Below are 17,734 nucleotides of genomic sequence, written 5' to 3'. Positions count from 1 at the left end.
AACAAGGGGAAATTAATTTACACTTAAAGAAGGTATATTTAGATTAGACTTTAAGAAAAAAAATTACACTGTGAGGGAGTGGTGAGGGACTGGAACAGCTTACCCGGAGAATTTCTGGATGCTCCACCCTAGGAGGTTTTCAAGGCCCGGTTGGATGGCGCCATAGCGCAGCCTGATCCAGTGGGTGGCAGCCCTGCTTATGGTAGGACAATTGGAACTGGATTATCTCTAAGGACCCTTGCAAGTCAAACTGTTCTATGATTCTATGAAGTTAAATATCCTCCTCAGAAAACTGAAACGTAGTAGTTTATTACAGTGTTATCTTGTGCATGAACATTTTATAGTCATAACAATCTGAAATACAGAGAAAATATATTTACATAGCCCTACTATATAAGTGATATTTCTTGAATAGGTAGCTTGACTTCTGCATGTCTATAATTCAGTATCAGTGTTTCAGTATTCCACAGTAAGGACTAGTGATCATAAAAGAATTTGCATTTTAAGCAGAAGTGCAAACCAAATTAATTACTCTGACACTGGCCCATGACCATGTGGTATGTACTAATGCATAACCAATGACCGTTTAAAGTAATATAAATGGTGTTTATATTTTGACAAGGAAAAAAAAAGCAAACAAAAAACATAAAAAAAAGTCTTCTTTTAGTCTTACTGTATTACTTTACTGTAGTAAATTTTCAGTAATCTAATTCTAATCCAGAATCAGTCAAGGTTTTTCATCAACTCTGGTTCTCATTTCTACTGAGTACAAAACCCAAAGGTTTCCTTAGATTAAATTATTATTAGTTAGATTACATGCAGTCTCTAAATATGAAAAACGGTTGGAATGTTTTATGACACAGATCCAGAAACTACAAAAATGAGCCTTTTCCTTCTTATCAGACCATTTGAAAAATCTTTAATTTCTCAAGTCAGACTTCCAGGCAGGAAACTGGGAGCAGAGGACAGGTTCTAAAGCCAGCTACTTACCAGAGAAATTAAGTTTGTAGGAGGAACTGCTGTCCTACTCAAATAGAGCCTAGAAAAGAGACTACAGAAGAATTGTCTTTAATTATGGTTATCATCTTTTTATGGTCATTCTAAAATTGAACTGATTTGACAGTCTTCCCAAGGAAGACTTCATTGCCTTTCAGTGATAGTTTCTATCATTTTCTGTTAATCTTCCCAGCCGGAAAGGATTAAACATATCTATTAGTACATCTGAAATCCAGCTTGTTTGTCAGTAAGCTACTTCAGGTGCATATTTTCATTTACACTTATACTAAGTTTGTATGGATTTGCATTCTTCTTTTTTATTTTTTTTTTCCCTTGCATTTTCTCCTTCTCCTACTTAAAAGCAGTAAATGGACTGGATAAAGATTCAAGCCTAAAAATACTCATGTAAGTATACATTCTTACTCATTATGATTTATTGTTTTATTTTTCCAATTCTTCTCTTCTACTTATGAATTCAGATATTGTCATACAGCATTATTTGTGGTCCCAAGTCAATAATACTTGATTGTGGTAAGGACAATATCTGAAAGCTTCTTCATACAGCCTGTTTCCATTCTAGTCCACAATTTCCTTGCTCTTGCACTTCTGAAATATTACAGACAATAAACCAATAAACATAATTAAAAAAAATAGATCATGAAGTCAAATTTTATGGCAGTTGTTGACCAGTGTAATGGTGTTTCTTATATTAGTTCCTCTTCTGAAAAAAAAAAAAAAAAAAGTAATAAATAATAAATAAAGCTTGAACTAGTCAACATCTACTGCTGAGTGTAAGACTACCGTCATATGCATGTGAATCCCTGAGAATATGAATATGTTTAGGGGAATCACACTGAATTCTGTGCTGAAACAAGTATTTTTAGAAATATTTGGAAAATATTTTTAATGAAGTAGTAAGTAATGACATCTTGGTTTTTGATCACATAAATGCATAAAAAATATAACATTCAAGATATTAAGATAACACAATACTGCACTGCATTGCAAATGCACTTCAAATATACAACTTCAGAAAATTTTGAAAGTTTATGTAATAGTACATATTCCTATAACCTTTTGCATACTTTTGCTTAAGTAACTCCCTCATAAGAAAAGGTCTTCTTCTTGAAACAAGTGTTAAATAGCTATAAAAGTGTACCATGCAACTGGATTTGGAGCAACCAAATATGCTGTCAGCAAACCAAAGAGTCTATAATTTAAAGCGTACCTATTGCCATCCTGAAAGAGTGAAAAAAAAAAAAAAAAAAAGTCAGCTTTAACTTTAAAATATTTTGAATGGCTATTTCTGCTACAATACATTTTGCCATTAACGTTTTACCATCTTCTCTTGAAACATGAATCATACACTCTTCTGAGAAAGAGTATAGCACTCACTCAAACTGTGTTAACTCTGACTTGCTGCTTACATCTTCTAGCTGATAGTGAATTTGTGTAAAAGAAGTACATGAAAAAGTATTCTTGTTAGTAATGTTTTAACAAGGTCATCTGGTCCCTTGATTCCTATGAACCACAGAGGCTAATAATCTGTAATTTAGATATCTGTAAACAGTAGTATAGTAGCATCACAGGATGGCTTGAATTGGGAAGGACCTTAAAGAACACAATCAATCATGGACTGTCTTGTGTTGGAAAATCATGTCGTTCTGAACCCCCATGGTTTCCACTTACTAGACCAGGTTGCCCATTCAACCTGGCCTTGAACACCCCCAGGGGTGGGACATCCACTGCTTCTTTGGGCAGAACATGCCAATGCCCCATCCTTCTCAGTAAAAAAATTCCTCATAAAATCTAATCTAAATCTCCCTTGTTTAGTTTAAGACCATTTCCCCTTGTTCTATGACTATGAGACCAAGTAAATTGTACATAAACATCTTTCTATAAGCCCCCTTAAAAAAACTATGCAATACTAGTTTATGACCCACATTTTTAATGTACATATCTGTGCATGCCACTGCAACTATCTAATTAATATAACACTAAGAAATGAATTAGTTCATACTGCTAGTTCATACATTTTAATTATCACTCCTTGAAATCTTTCCAGTAATAGATTTTTTTAAAAAGAAGAAAATGGAAAATAAAGCAAGAAGGTGTGCTATGTATCAATCTTTTCTATACAGTGTACACTTAAAACACATTAGCCTTCTTCCAACAAAGGTAACTTCAAAAGTCATTAGGATAATATGTTATTAATTTATTGTTAATTAAAGTAATACAAATACTAAAATAGTTTCAGTCTGGAACATGCATCACTGGATTTACAAAAATTTCCACTGTATTTTCACTAAACATTCAAATAATGACACTATTATTTACATGCATTGTTCTTAAATTATATAATAATAACAAGTGTTCATCTACATCAGGTATGCAGTTGAAGTAACATGCCATTTAACAATTTGGAAACAACTGTATTCTTTTTCTTTTCCATTAATTTTCTAATAATATGAACAAGAGCTTTTTTTTTTTTTTTTTTTTTTTCCCCCAGTGTAGTTTTGCATATACAATTTGCTTTTAGCTACTGAAATACACCAATTATGACAATGTCCATATTTATAAACAATCAAGAGTTCACTACACTTTACAATATCTGCAGGGGGGTTAGCAAGGAAGCATTGCTGGAACTGTGTTGTAGAAGAGATCAGACAAAGATCTTATCGAAACATTTCTCAGAATCACAGAATCACAGAATTGCAGAGGTTGGAAGGGACCTCTAGAGATCATCGAGTCCAACCCCCCAGACCACAAAGACCTGATTCCTTGTCTGAGGGGGTTTGTTGGAGGATATTTTTTCCCTCTAGGTTCCTTTCCACTGCTTTCTCTGTGAAATCTTTGCTGATGGGAGGCATAAACTGATGGTTGTTAGAAGCAGTTGAACAGCTTAGCAGTTCCATGCTGTTCTCTAGTGAGCATGTTTGCTTCATAAAACTGACCAATTTGGCACTCCAATCACTCCTGTTTTTCCATTTACAACTGAAAATACACAGTTGTTTCTCTGAAGGAAAGTAAAGGGCTGTAGGGATTAAAAGAGATGTATTATGTAGTCCAGGGAAATATAATCCAATTAACACTTTAGTTTCTGTTTCATTAATGTCTGTAAACATCTGTCACACTTGAAAGATGGGACTTTTTTTCCAAGTGACAGGGAATAGACACCTATACAACTGTATAAATGACTCGTTTCAGAATTTACTAGTTCTCACAGGACTTCACTGGAATAAAAATTAAATTACACCTCTATACCATTGCCTTCTACTTAGGCATACAACGCAAACAGATGTGAGTTTTACAAATGAATATATATATATATACAAATGAATATATATATTATACAAATGAATATATATATATACATATACGTATGTATATATATACATATGTATGTATGAAAGGCATCTCTGAATAAATATGTTGAAGGAAAGAGTTATGTTCACTTCGAACATGGACTGTGGAAAAATAAATTCCTTAACTCCTAGCACTTAATACTTCCACTGGTTTGCTCTTTAAGCTGCAAATCAAAGGACTGAACTCAAGAGAGGAAAACTCTGTAAGCATCTTCAACTGAAGGCAAGATAAATGAATGCAATAAATGAAGGCAAGATGGCAACAAGTTCTCAGTAAGATAGGCTTCCTTTTTCTGACTTAAAGATTGAGTTAGTCAAACGGTCATTATATTTAAAAAAAAAAAATTAAGAGGAAAAAGATATTGTTCACCTACATTCTCAGTCAGATCACAGCACAGACTCATCATTGCACTCCACTGTATCTATCATCATGGAAGAAAGCACAGGCTTGCCACAAACATACACATCACCCATTTTTAATTGAGGTAATTTTTTAACTACCCCTAGTTTCTTTATCTGTGTTCTTCCTGATCACTAAATAGACTTCTAAAATTTTTGTCTTATGCACAAAGGAGTGGACCTGTGTGACAAACCTGATTTTCATATAGAAAATTACTCCCAAGTGCAGAAGGCATGTAGGACTCTGTCCTCATTTTAAGCCAAGTAGTAGGCAAACTACTATGGTGCTTCTTTCTGGCCTCAACTTATCCCCTGCTGACTGTAAGTAAAGGATTTTTTTGTTTTGTTTTTGTTGTTTGTTTTGTTTTTTTATTTTAAGGGAAAAAAAAAAAAAAAAAAGACCACCTTTGTTTTCCTGGACAAAACTCACACATTCACCTTTTTAAAACTGCAAAATAATGCTGTAATATTATTAAGAACTGACTTCCTAATACATTAACACATTTTTAAAAACTACTTTCTTTTTTTTTTTTTTTAATGGTAAGAAAATGTATAGATGGTGTTACAGATAACTGCCACCAAAAATCATTGCTGTTTGTGACAAAGATGCCCAAAAGGTACTAAAAAAGTTTTTACAGAAGAAGAGTAATCTGATATTATACTTCACAATAACTTACAATGCACGTTTATAATTTAAAATAACTACAACAGACATGATGAGATGGTATAATCACTAAATGTTCCCATATGTGTAACAACAAAGAAACACACAAAATTCCCATACTGCAGCATAAAATACAAAGCAGAGCTCAGCTCAAGCTGTACGCAGTACATTTTGCTCAGAGACACTTAAATATTCTCATTTCTTTGTTAATATTATTTTAGCTATTATGATACAGTAGAATAAAGATAAGAAACTATCTTATCTGCTGCATTTTTAGTTAACAGAGAGACTCAGCTGCTACTGTAGTTTCTACTACAGTGGAAAAATATGTTTCCTCTGAAGTTCACATTGTGGTTTAGTTTCCACTTAAACACAAAACATCATCATCGTTAATATTACTACAGTTATTAGATGTCTTCTTTATTATCTCTCTAGTTTCATCTGGATCACAAGCTTTCTATGAGATGTAAACATAACTGACAACAAATATGTTATGGCACTGTACTGCTTTTAGAGATACAGAGTGAAAACTTAAACTTGGCTTAATATATTTTATTTGTGCTAAGTTTTCCCAAGCTAATAAAATACAGAAATTCAACACCATAAACAGATGCCAGAGTTTATGTGAGCCAGTACACCATACCAAGCATGGAATATTTATTGAGGTCATATATATTAATAAAATTACATAAAATGAAATAGAGTAAGGCTTCCTTGGTTCCCTTTTTCTGATTCTTAAATTGCTGTGTTCATTGTAATTATTAGGATAACTTTTGACAGTAACTTAATCTTGTGTATAAGGAAATTGTTTCTGGCTCACATACTGCATCTATTCTCCCACCACACCAAAACCTCAATAAATAGGTTACACTCAGAGATATCCATCTGTAGGAGGTGTTCCTCATACACTCTATTTCCAGTATCATTCTTGGGGAGAACACTTAGATGTCTTTTCCAACGATCGTTTAATAAATCTAATACTCAAATACCTACAGCAAATGCAGATCCAAATAACTAAAGTGATTCTTGAAACTTTTTTCCAAAGGAACTTATGTAAAAAAAAATTATTGCAAATAGAATAGTTACCACAAGATTTATCACATCAGCTCTATCTACACTCCAAAAATCAATAGCCTTGACCTCAGACGAAAATATTATTGCCAGTAATCTTTATCAGTTGCATAATGGTGAAGACGTCAATAATGCAGAAACAGAAAACACACCTCACCCCAGCATAATTATATTACACAGATCCCTTGATCCATCTTTTGTTTCCATGAAATAAAAAATAACATAAAAAATAATAATATAAATAAATAAATAAATAAAATTAAAAAAAAAAATAAAAAATGGAGATCTATCAAAGTAGCAAATAAAAAACTGAATGTTTCTCAAGCTTTGCAGTGCTACAATAGCTTGTATCAGAGGCTAAAGTAAAGAAAAGCACACAAGTTGATTCTGCAGATTAAGCATAGTTAGTAGCACAAGCTTTAGGACTCCATACATAATTTATGAAGAGGGAGAAAAAGAAGAAAAATGGAATATAAAGCAATCAAGCAACAACCAACCAAACAAAAAACAAACAAACAAAAAAACAAACAGCAAGCTTGTTAAAAGAATATGAGCATGAGATTTATGTCACTTCAACATGTACCAACACACACATGTTATGATAAGATTTGCAGAATTTCACTAAGATATAATGTCAATCTGACAGTCAAGCAAAAGTGTTGACTTAGTGACTATCTCTGATAGTTTCAGATATAATTAGTCTTACATTAAAAAAAACCTTGTCTTCAGATAAGAGGAAAGTACTAGATACATGTCCTGAAATATTGACATCCACAGTTCACATTTCCAAACAAAAGAACTGTGCAGTGTTCATGTTCTTAGATGTCTGCCATTACAATGTACTTACCAGTTAATTCTACACATCTCACCCTTTATTAGGAAATACCTAAAAGTTGCATGCACCTGAAAAACTCTCTTAATTTTACCCATTTCTAAGAAAAAGAAAATAGTAAGGATTCATACATGTCATACTTAAGAGTCATGTGAGTTCTCATCTATGGAGGAAGGGTGATTACCTTCAGTATAGGTGAGAAGGAACAGAAAGCCCAATTGTGAGCTGATTTCAAATTACTTCATGTCCCTATCTTCTGTGGGGGGAGAATTATGAAAAAGGAGTAGCTGGAAAACACAGTAAACCTGGGAAGGGCCTTCATTGTACAGAACAAAGCCAACCCTGATCACAACTGAATTTGGATGCTTTCTAATTTACACACTTTTGCCAATGTGATAAAAGAAACACCCAGAAGCTTCTCTTTCTTACCTATAGAAATCTGAAAAAATCCACAGCTGATAAGGAAAAACAAGTACTGTACACAGTGCAACTTGTTCCATGTAATATAAATTTAATGTTTCCCTAACAATCTTAGAACAGAGAGGAAATAATACAGAGTGTGCTCAATGGAAAGAGATATCAAAATAAGAGAAGTACTATGGAAGCTGCTCAGGAAATGATTTTATTCTAGATTTTTATATAGAGAGAGATGTATATAGATGGTGCAAGGGAAAAAAAGAAGAAAAAAAATAAAGAAAAGAATAAAGACATCCCTAATTCATTCTAGTCAGTAGCATACTGTATGGGACATGGCATTTTCATGTCTTATAAACTCTTTAGAATAAACGTTTGAAAAAATATTGCATACGAAGACTATTGCACTTTATTTCAAAAATACAGAAGAAAAAAAATTTACCCAGCTTCCAAATCATTCCTCTTTTGTTCCATATAATGCATTTTATGTACTACTGATCCAACTCTCAATTAATAAATGAATTTTGCAGAACATTACATCATGAGTATATGGAGAATGGTTAAGAACACTAGGTTACTCATGTTTGGTGACCTATGTTCCTTCTGTTCTTGAAGGTTTACACTTGCAGACTTCCAAGTGGAGGCACTTGACAAAGCAGTTTCCACCCTCACTAACTGATCTTAGCTTCAAGGGATTCTTACAAGATACTGTTCACAGAGAAGAGAAAGAGGAGTAAAATCAATTACACTGACCACATCAGAGTATCTGGAAAGCAAAAACAGGCAAATGAATTTCTGAAGATTTTTAAGTTTATATTTGTAAAAAATGCAACAATAGAATTTCAGCTGTGGAGCTGTGGAGAAGAGCCATTGATGAATAGTCCTCTTCATATTTAAAAAAAGTGCCAAGTTCAAAGAACAATTGTGCTTAACACTGGAGATGTTGATAAAATATCCAAGGAAAAACACAGAACTTGTGTGGCTGACCAGAACACGACATTGCAGTCACCACTGCTTTCACAATTCAGGAGTTACCATTGCTGAAAGGCACTTCCCACTGCCTCACTGTGCTCTCATCCACTGTTATGTCTTCACAAATGTTTAGCAAGCACCAACAAACGTCAACAAGTGCAATTTTTTCCACGTGGAGGAATTCAGTTACACACTATTGCTTCAAACACACTTCCACGTCAGATGCCATTTTGACAGACTGCCACCTGTTGCACAGCAAAAAAATGTGATAGAGTATTGGAGGGAACGTTATATCTCTGCTTCCATACCACTACCACTTGCCTCTGATGTTATGAGACAACATAACAAAATAGAAGGCATTGATGTTATGAGACAACATAATAAAATAGAAGGCATTATTCTCGGAGTATCCCATACTCATTAACTGTCAAAAACAAAACAAAAAAGAAGACACTTCTTTAAGGTAAATCTAGATGAAGAAAAATACCAAAATAAATTTCAATACATGATAATGATCTTAATGAGGACAGCAGTCCTCATCATTTTCTGTCTTTCATAAAAGGTCTGAGGATGCCACCTGACAGTGTCAAAGCTGCAGTAAGGAAAGGTAAAGCAGCACATTCTTTTCAGAGAAAAGCATTATCTTTGAAGACTGAGTCAACACACTGTAGGATTTTTTTATTTTCTGTAATTTTCAAGCAATGTGATACCTGATGTAATATATGTTTTTACATACTTCCACCCAAGTGGAGATCAATTTAGGTCTTGTTTTATTATTGCTAGCAATTTCATAGTCACTCATAGTTGTTTTCCATTATACTGATCTGCAAGTATTGATATTATGCTGTATTCAAATTATGATTAAGTATAGGAACAGACTTCAAGGTTAATATGAAGAACACCAAAATAATATTTTCAGAGTGGATATAAAAATTCTACTAGGGATGTTCTGAAGTATCAGCTGCTTGAAAGTAAGTAAATAACTAAATCTTTAGACTTGAAATAATTATGATATTTAATCCAGTTATAAATGCTTCCTTTTTGCTATGTGTTTAAAAAAAAAAAAAAAAAAAAAAAAAAAAGGCTAAAAGTGCAGAAAGAATGAGGAGAATGGGGAACTGACCTACTTTATATACTATCTTGTATAGCACTGGGCCTGCCAAGACTGAATGTCATGAGAAAAGAAGAAAGGAGAAAGAAAATGCATCAAAGTTAGAGTTAAGTTACTTTGCCTGACATACTCCCACATTGACTGTTAAAATGCTGCATGGGAGTCTAAAAATCACTTAACTTCTAGACTCAGAGTATATGCAATTGTTCTTACACTGTTATTTCTGCAATAATCTTAAGAATTACAGCTCCCTAAAGACTAGCTGGTGTACACTTCCAACCTGCTGCCACCAGAGGACCTTCATTCAAGTTGCTTACCTTAAATCAATCATCATAAAGCAATTGTTTGTCACCTATAAGAAGTTCACCAGGAGGTTATCTGGAAACTCTGGAAATATGAGTTTACCTTACGCACTTTCAGTAACAACTAGAGCAGCTAAGGAGTCCCACATCCCATTAAACCACAAGCTGTTGTATTTACAGACTAGGCAGAAACTGTTTCATTCCTCCTGAAACATTTTTTTTTCTCTCCAATACATCTTTACACTGTGAACAAAAAGCTTCCGGGAAGTACTATAAATGTTTCACAAATGAGTCAGGTAATCTAAAACCAAATAAAGAAGCACAAGGAAGACCAATTTCTAGACATCCATTGTGTACAGCTCTCATTTTCAAATCTGGGAGCAGAGCACAATGTAGCACATGTACCAAAATGTCCCCTCTACTTTATGAAAAACCTTCCTAAAACATACTGAAGAAAATAGCTTAAGCACACATCCTGCTCTTCGTATCAAGATGAGAATTAAGTAGCAGACTAACATTTTCCAGTCAGTGTTAAGAGAAAATAGAAGTCTGGGCCTCTAACATGTACCTTTCTTTCAACTTGTACTTGCTGCTGGAACAGCTTTAATGCAATATACTTATTAGAAATAATAATTTTTTATTTTATTTTATTTTTAAATCATGTTGCAAACAGACATGAAGAAATGTCTTTCTCCAGACATCTCTAAAAATCTAATTCCACATTTCAGTACAGTGCAAGTGTGCATAATCTGAAAAGTCTAATACAATTTCAAACAACTTTAAGGTACTAAAAGCATCACGGTATTCAGTATAAATGTAAAACATATTAACATTTTGATCAATTCTACATCCTTCCCCACAGGATTTTTTTTTAAAAACTGATTTTATAAAGCAGATTCTTCAATTTTCACTCATTTAAAGTATTTAGCCATAGCTTAAGATTATAAAACAGATTTTTTTTTGTCAGCATGCAAGTATTAACAAAGTCAGTAGTAAAGAAATAGAATGAAAAAAATAGGTTTATTGTACAACAGTAGTCACTCAGTAGAGCATATTTATTTAATAGAATAAATATATAAGAGAAATAGGACCATTTTTGCAAATACTGACAATAAATGGACACAGATGCATCACTCCATGCTCATATTGACCATGCAAGTAGTAATTTCTCAGAAAACTTATATTTACCACCATTTATTTCTGTTACTGTTTTATGATGAAACTTACTAGAGAAACTACTAGAACCGAAAAGCTGAACATTAGACATCTAAAACTGATAAAAAAGCTAAAAATGCCCTCCTGATATGCCTTCATTTTGCCTAATCTAATGTGCACATTTCTTTCTCTTAATCTTTATTACAGCTACACACACTTAATTTCTGTTCAAGAATTATTTCATCCCTGCCTGCTGCGTATTTCCTATCAGAATTTTAAATCCATCTGTTTGCTACTATTCTTCATAGCAACTAAAGACATAAAAAATGTATAGATGATGTGCACTCCTTGTCAGTACCTTGAGGCTCAATTGTCATTACTCTGTCATCACTGTAGCATAAAACACCTTCTTAATCCATTTTTGTTAGGAATATAATCTAGTAAGTCAAAATAATTAAAAGCCATTAAAAAACTTCTAATACTAATACCCTTATAAACTGTGGTAAATAGTAATAATAATAATAATACAAATGCATGTATATAGATACACCCCAGCCAAAAAAAAAAAAAAAAAAAAGATTAAAGATATTTCCACAGTGGCTTTGTGTTGTTTTAGTTTTATGTGTTTTTTTTTTTTTCTTTTTCCCTACTTTCTTCTCCCCAGCTATTTTCCCCAAAATGCCTGGGGCTGATAACGACAAAATAAAAGCTACCTTCCTTGAGTATAGATAACTAAATCCAACCCTAAATTACTGAACCTCTCATAAATGGCACTGTTAAATTTGTGTTTGATGCCAATAGGACCATGCTGCTGAGATGGTCTCCTAAGTGATACTAAATCAATTTGGTTCTAAGTATGTGGGCTTTGCGTGCTGATCTGTTTGAACACTAAACAAGATCTGCACTCATGGAACATATCAGTATCCCCTCCCAAAACTGAACTGGCCCATTTTCCAATTTAGCCAATGATATCATAGTTGTTCCAACCTGTTACAGCATGCTGAGCCTATGGAATTTGCATCCATGCACATTAGAGTTATTAATAGTGCACTAGTTTTTAAAATAAAACATATAAACCAAGCTAACTAAACAGTGTACTACATATGATTATTTATCACATCCATCATTTTTTAATAGCTTTTGCTGCCAAGTGTTGTGTTTGTGTACTGTCAGTTTCTTCAGTACAGTTTTATATAACTAGTAATATCTTTTCCCATCACAGTTTACCATCACAAAGTTAGGTATACTATATAACTAATATTAAAATAAACAACAAATTTCTCAGCTTCAAGTTAAAGCAAGTATGTTGGAGTTTCTAAGTAAGGATTCCTAAAATAAGCACAGATTAGAGGAATTAATCACTCATTCCTGCAGACTGCTAATATATTTCATCAGGCTATTGTATGATCTGAATAACAAGAACAATTGCATAATAAAACACATTACTGCTGATATATGCAACTTTATCAACTTTAAGATGTAACTATTGTCACAATGAGAGGTCCCTTGTGAAGTTCTCTCGTGTTTCTACTTAATCAGTCTGACCTGATTTGACACTTTCCTTTATCAACAATTATAATCAAGATTATACATACCTATACAATCAAATATAACGTGTACCAAACTTAACTGCCACAATTAGACTCAGATCATTTTATCTAATAGCAAGGAATAATTACAGTTGAGTATGTGCGAAGGTGCTCTTCATACAGATAACAAAGAATTGCCAAGTGATATCCCTAGATTTACAGAAAACCTAGGTACAAACAATGAAGACCATGCTCTGAAAATAAAGCCAAAAGCATGCTGAGATTCAAACTAAACTCTGCAATGTAGGTCATATGTAATTAGACAAATATATATATATACAATTTTATTATTTTTTTTTCCCAAGAATATTATTAAAATAGGTACTTTATCAGGCACTCAATATCACATGCTGCACAATGGGGGACCACCTAGCATAACAAAAAGCTTAACTTAATAAACTTCTCTGCAGTCTCAGAACAGTTCATGCAAATTATCTGAATTATCTGGATATATTATTTTAATGCTTTGCCCGCAGGGAGCTCAACACAGCAATGTGCCACTTCAAAATGTTACCTCCTCAAAGGGGGGAAGAGGTGGGGGAAAAAAAAAAAGCAAAAAAAAAAGCTCTGCTTTTAAAAGAATGATAAATTCACAGCTTTGAAGTAATAAGATTTCTTACTAAGCTCAGTTCATCAGGTGTTTTCTCTCTGTCATAAATGTTACTATAAATTACCCAAAGAGTACTGTGATGTGATATGAAAATCATCCTGATTCAGTACCTCAGAACTTATAGCCTACGCTTTGTAATTATTTCTAGCTTAAAGTTTATAAATACCTGAAAGCAACTCTGAACACTGTCCTTCTGACAGTGCTGATTTTAGGCATATCTGCTCATGTCACATTCATTTCCTAAATAAATTCTGTCCAATTAGCTTTACTGATGTGAAAAACCAGTTTCTTTACTTCACAAAGAAAAGCATTTAATTTGACTCTAATTAACTTCCACTTCTGGTGACATTTACTAGCTATGACTGATGTTGAACCATACCTGAAAACGTAACATTAATTTCACATTGAGATGCCTAATAAACATTAATTCTACACATGTGTTTAACCACTTCTAATGACAGATTAAGTGAAAAGTAAAAGCATGATACATTAGAAATCAGAGTTGTACAGTAGAGTAACCCATTTATTATCCTATTGTACTGCAAAATAATCCAGATTTGTATGAATTTGTAAAGAAGTAAGTTTCTTTCATTCAGATCCATATTGCCCCTAGAAAAGGTGCAGTAAAACGTGAAGTATTCAAATCCAAGTCCATTTGGCAGGAATACATTAAAAAAAAAAAAAATGCTGAAATGTTATTGATTCCTTCTGCTACACTCAAAAAACCTGACTCAACTATATTTCTACTGGCATAACACAAAGGTTTTATTTAGATATTAGCAAGCACGAGCACATATTTTTCATTGACATACTTCTCATCTCTATTTCCTCCCTCTACCTAGGAAACAGTTAATGCTCAATACTGGTACTAGCTGTTTCCTGCAAGAGATGCAGCAAATGTCGATAAAGGGTCCACTGTCCCAAGGGAAATAATGCCTGCAAAAGTTCTCTTCCCTAGACGAAGATACATTTAGTGGTAAATAACACCTAACAGCAGACACCTCATGACATGCCTCTATTTGATCTTTGTACTTTATGTCAGCTTTACTGCTCAGCTCAATCCTACTGCTCATGAACCCCTTTCAAATGAGTTCACCCTTTTGGTTCTCCAAGATCTCTGTCCAAATATCGACAAAACACCATCAGAACTTTTGGATATGTTCCGTAAAAGAACTTAGAAAGCAATGATGTTTTCTGGATCTGCCAGAAAGGGGGGGGGGGGGAAGGGGAGAGAAAATAATAATAAAAATACAGATTTTACACGTATGAAACTTCATGAGAAAAAGGTAACAATTTCAGAGATTAGAACTAAAAATGCTTACATGTGAAAGCACAGCATATTTATAGTCCACTCACATTTCACCTTATACTGCATGCCCTGTCACCTGGCATTACTTAGCAAGCCACAGTGCTTCAGACCTCTCCTGAGGGTGCATCTCTTTGTTTAGGTTTTGTCTATAAGCTAACACATACCTATACTCAGACTAAGGTAGACACTACACAAAACATACCCAGTTCTTGACAGAAACATTCATCTTTTATTTTCTTTCCTCATAAGAAATAATCAAAGCACTTCATGCACTTTTTCCACTGGAAACAGTTCAAGTTACAACAACCAAGTTCCTCTCTGACCAGAACAGTGTGATTTAAGAGCATAAACCATGCACACAAATACATATATATATATACATACTTACACGTCTATGTGTGCATGCGTTTGTGTGCATATGCCATGAACACAGGGTCAGAAACCGAGCACGGAGCATTTACTTACTAATGCAGTCCGCTCGGACCTCTTTGGAAACCTGAAGGAGTCTCCGCTTTCCCTCCTGCCAGTCAGGCGCCGGGTTGTGCCCCTAGTCCACACAGGCCCCGAAGGAACTGCAAAGAGAGATAAGCACATGCCACATCAGGCAGGTCTGTTTTGGCGGGGTCCAGCGCCGCCGCCTCTCGCTTCTTAGGGGTATCCCTGCTTTCCGAACAGACTCTTGCAAAAGAGTCATCTTTCCCAAGATTTTGTTTTGTTTTGTTTTTGTTTTTCCTACCACCGATTTTTTTTAAGCCCTCCCGAGGCTTCTGCGCCCTAAAATTTGCTTGGGGGGCTGGCGAGGAGCAGAGAGGGTAGGTACCTACAACTCTCTCCGATGAGGCCGGCAGAGAGAGAGCGAGAGATAGGAAAGAGGGAGGAGAACGGCAGCGAGCGAGGGGTGGGGAAGGGGGGGAGGGTGCGGGCGGGGCGGGGGGCGGCGGAGCGGCTCCCGCCGGAGGTGCGGTGTCGGCCCGCTCTCCGTGCCCGGCACCGCTGGTTGCAGGCAGGCAGGCGGGAGGCGCAGGGAGGGCCGGGCCGGGCGGTGCACTCCCCGCCGCGCCTCGCGCAGCTCCCGCCGCTCCGCCCGCTCACCTGCATTTCCTTAACGAGCCACTTGATGGCTGGCAGTCGCGGCCGCCCCCCGGCCCTGCCGCAACTTCGGCGCCCGCGGAGCCACGCCGCCCGCGCGGAGCTGGGGCTGGAGCTGGGGAGATGTCGTGGGGCTGCGCTGGGCAGGCACGATGTTGGCCGCTGCCTGCGGAACTTTCCGCCCGGAGGCTGGGGCAACAGGGCGAGGGTGGGGGCACAGGGAGGGAGAGGCGAGGACTGCGCCGGGTCCCCGCGGGTGCTTGCCGCGGCCGCGCAACCAGCCCGGGAGCGGGGTGCGCTCCGCCGCCGCCGCCGCCTCCCTCCGGCGCTGCCTCCTCCCACCGCTCTCCTCGTCGTGCGCGAAAGGAGCGAGTGATCTCCTCGCTATTAATAATAATAAGCCCTATCCCCAGTTTCCTTCTCTCCCTGGGAAAACAATTAATAATGCATTAAAATAATGCACCTTTAAAGCCACTGGCTGGCAATAATAAAATAATAATATCACCACCACTTAAGGGATCGCTGCCGTGGATGTGGTGGTTAGGCACGTTTTCTTATCGTTCACGCTTAAGTGTGAGCACAAATTACTCCTCTGGTATTCAAAAGTCCCTTTCCCTCTACCAGAGCAACTATCATCATCACCATCAAAGAGAAAGGCTTTCTCTAAAGCTGAGTGGAGACACCGCGTCCCTGGGTGGCTGTTGTGGCTGGACTACAAGGAGAGCACCCCCCTTCTCTCCCCCCCCCGTCCCCCCCCCCAAAAAAAAATAATTAAATAATCCGTTTGCCCCAAACCAATCTCGTCTCTTCTCCTCCTCCTTTGCTTATATCGGTGGGTTAAGCATAGCATTTGGCCCTTTTAGTGTTTTCCCTTCCGTTCCTCCCTTGACGATAGTTTGTGTATTTTAAATAAAGATTTCATTCTGCCAACCCGCAGGAAGCTTTTAACAAGATGCAGCTGAGCGTGTCGATATCTTATATCTTTTTACTGCTGCTCCGGCGTGTACATCAACTCCAAACTCATTTCTTTTCTTCTTCTCCTGATACTGTAGCATCTCAGAGACAGCGGCGGCGGCAGCAGCAGCAGCAGAGCACCGCTCCCGGGGGACACTTTTACTTTGCCCTCAAAGTATCTCCCAGCAATGAGAGCGTCTGAATCCCCCACCCCCCCTGCACTACAGCAGAATGCTGGGGTGTTTGCTGCAAGATTCCCAGTCCCACTGACATCAGTAAGATCTGGGAGCAGACGGGGTGGGGGTGGGGATTTTTTTTCTGTTTAGAATACAGTTTTGTGTGCGCTATATTTAATTAAGATTTTTCCAGAAATAGGACCCCATCGAGATTTAATTTACGAAGATACCTCTAATGCTGGTCAGTACAGTCTTTGAAGAAAAACATTTGCAGTATTTTGCTTCCCCACAACTGTGCAAAAATGCTCTTCACAGACTTTAAATCGTTTATGAAAGACTACAAAAGATGTATTGCTGTTTGCTTGTTTTTGTTGTCAATAGTAGCTTTTATTGTTTGGTGTCTTCTTGTTGGGGTTTGTTTGTTTGTTTGTTCCCCCCCCCACACACACACACAGTTCATCTGCATTAAAATACAACTTTGTTCAGTGTGCCAGTTATCTCTTATTTCTTTTTAAGAGACATATATAAATATATATATACATATATTTTAACTACCTTCATGTTTAGAATCAGGGCGTTTTCTCCCCGTAATTCACGTTTCCCAGCGCTTAAATGTGAGAGCCCCTCCAGCACTCCACGACTGCTGAGCCGCAGTCGCCTCCTCATGCTCAGCCTCAAGCATGGGGCTCAACCCAACAAGATGCACAGCGCGGGCCTAGGGTTCTG

General features: G+C 36.4%; 1 protein-coding gene across 47 annotated transcripts in view; it reads right to left on the bottom strand.

Moving 5' to 3' along the window:
* Positions 1-16,247, bottom strand: part of PTPRD (protein tyrosine phosphatase receptor type D) — a 1,031,962-nt gene extending 1,015,715 nt beyond the window's left edge. For 42 of the 47 annotated variants that reach the window (XM_085529949.1, XM_085529980.1, XM_085529964.1 and 39 more), the window contains exons 1-2: positions 15,610-15,646; positions 15,255-15,361 (exon numbers count right to left, since the gene is read on the bottom strand). The gene's annotated coding sequence lies outside the window, so the exon portion shown is untranslated. Of the gene's footprint in view, positions 1-15,254; positions 15,362-15,609; positions 15,647-15,881 lie in introns of those variants that run through there. The other 5 variants (XM_085529951.1, XM_085529956.1, XM_085529957.1 and 2 more) reach the window with 2 other exon arrangements.
* Between the last annotated feature and the right edge of the window lie 1,487 nt (positions 16,248-17,734).

This window comes from Coturnix japonica, chromosome Z (genome assembly GCF_054131305.1).
Source record: "Coturnix japonica strain WE chromosome Z, WE-NBRP24, whole genome shotgun sequence".
Classification (NCBI taxonomy): domain Eukaryota; kingdom Metazoa; phylum Chordata; class Aves; order Galliformes; family Phasianidae; genus Coturnix; species Coturnix japonica.
Note: the sequence above shows the minus strand (reverse complement) of the source record. Positions and strands in the feature narration are given on the sequence as shown.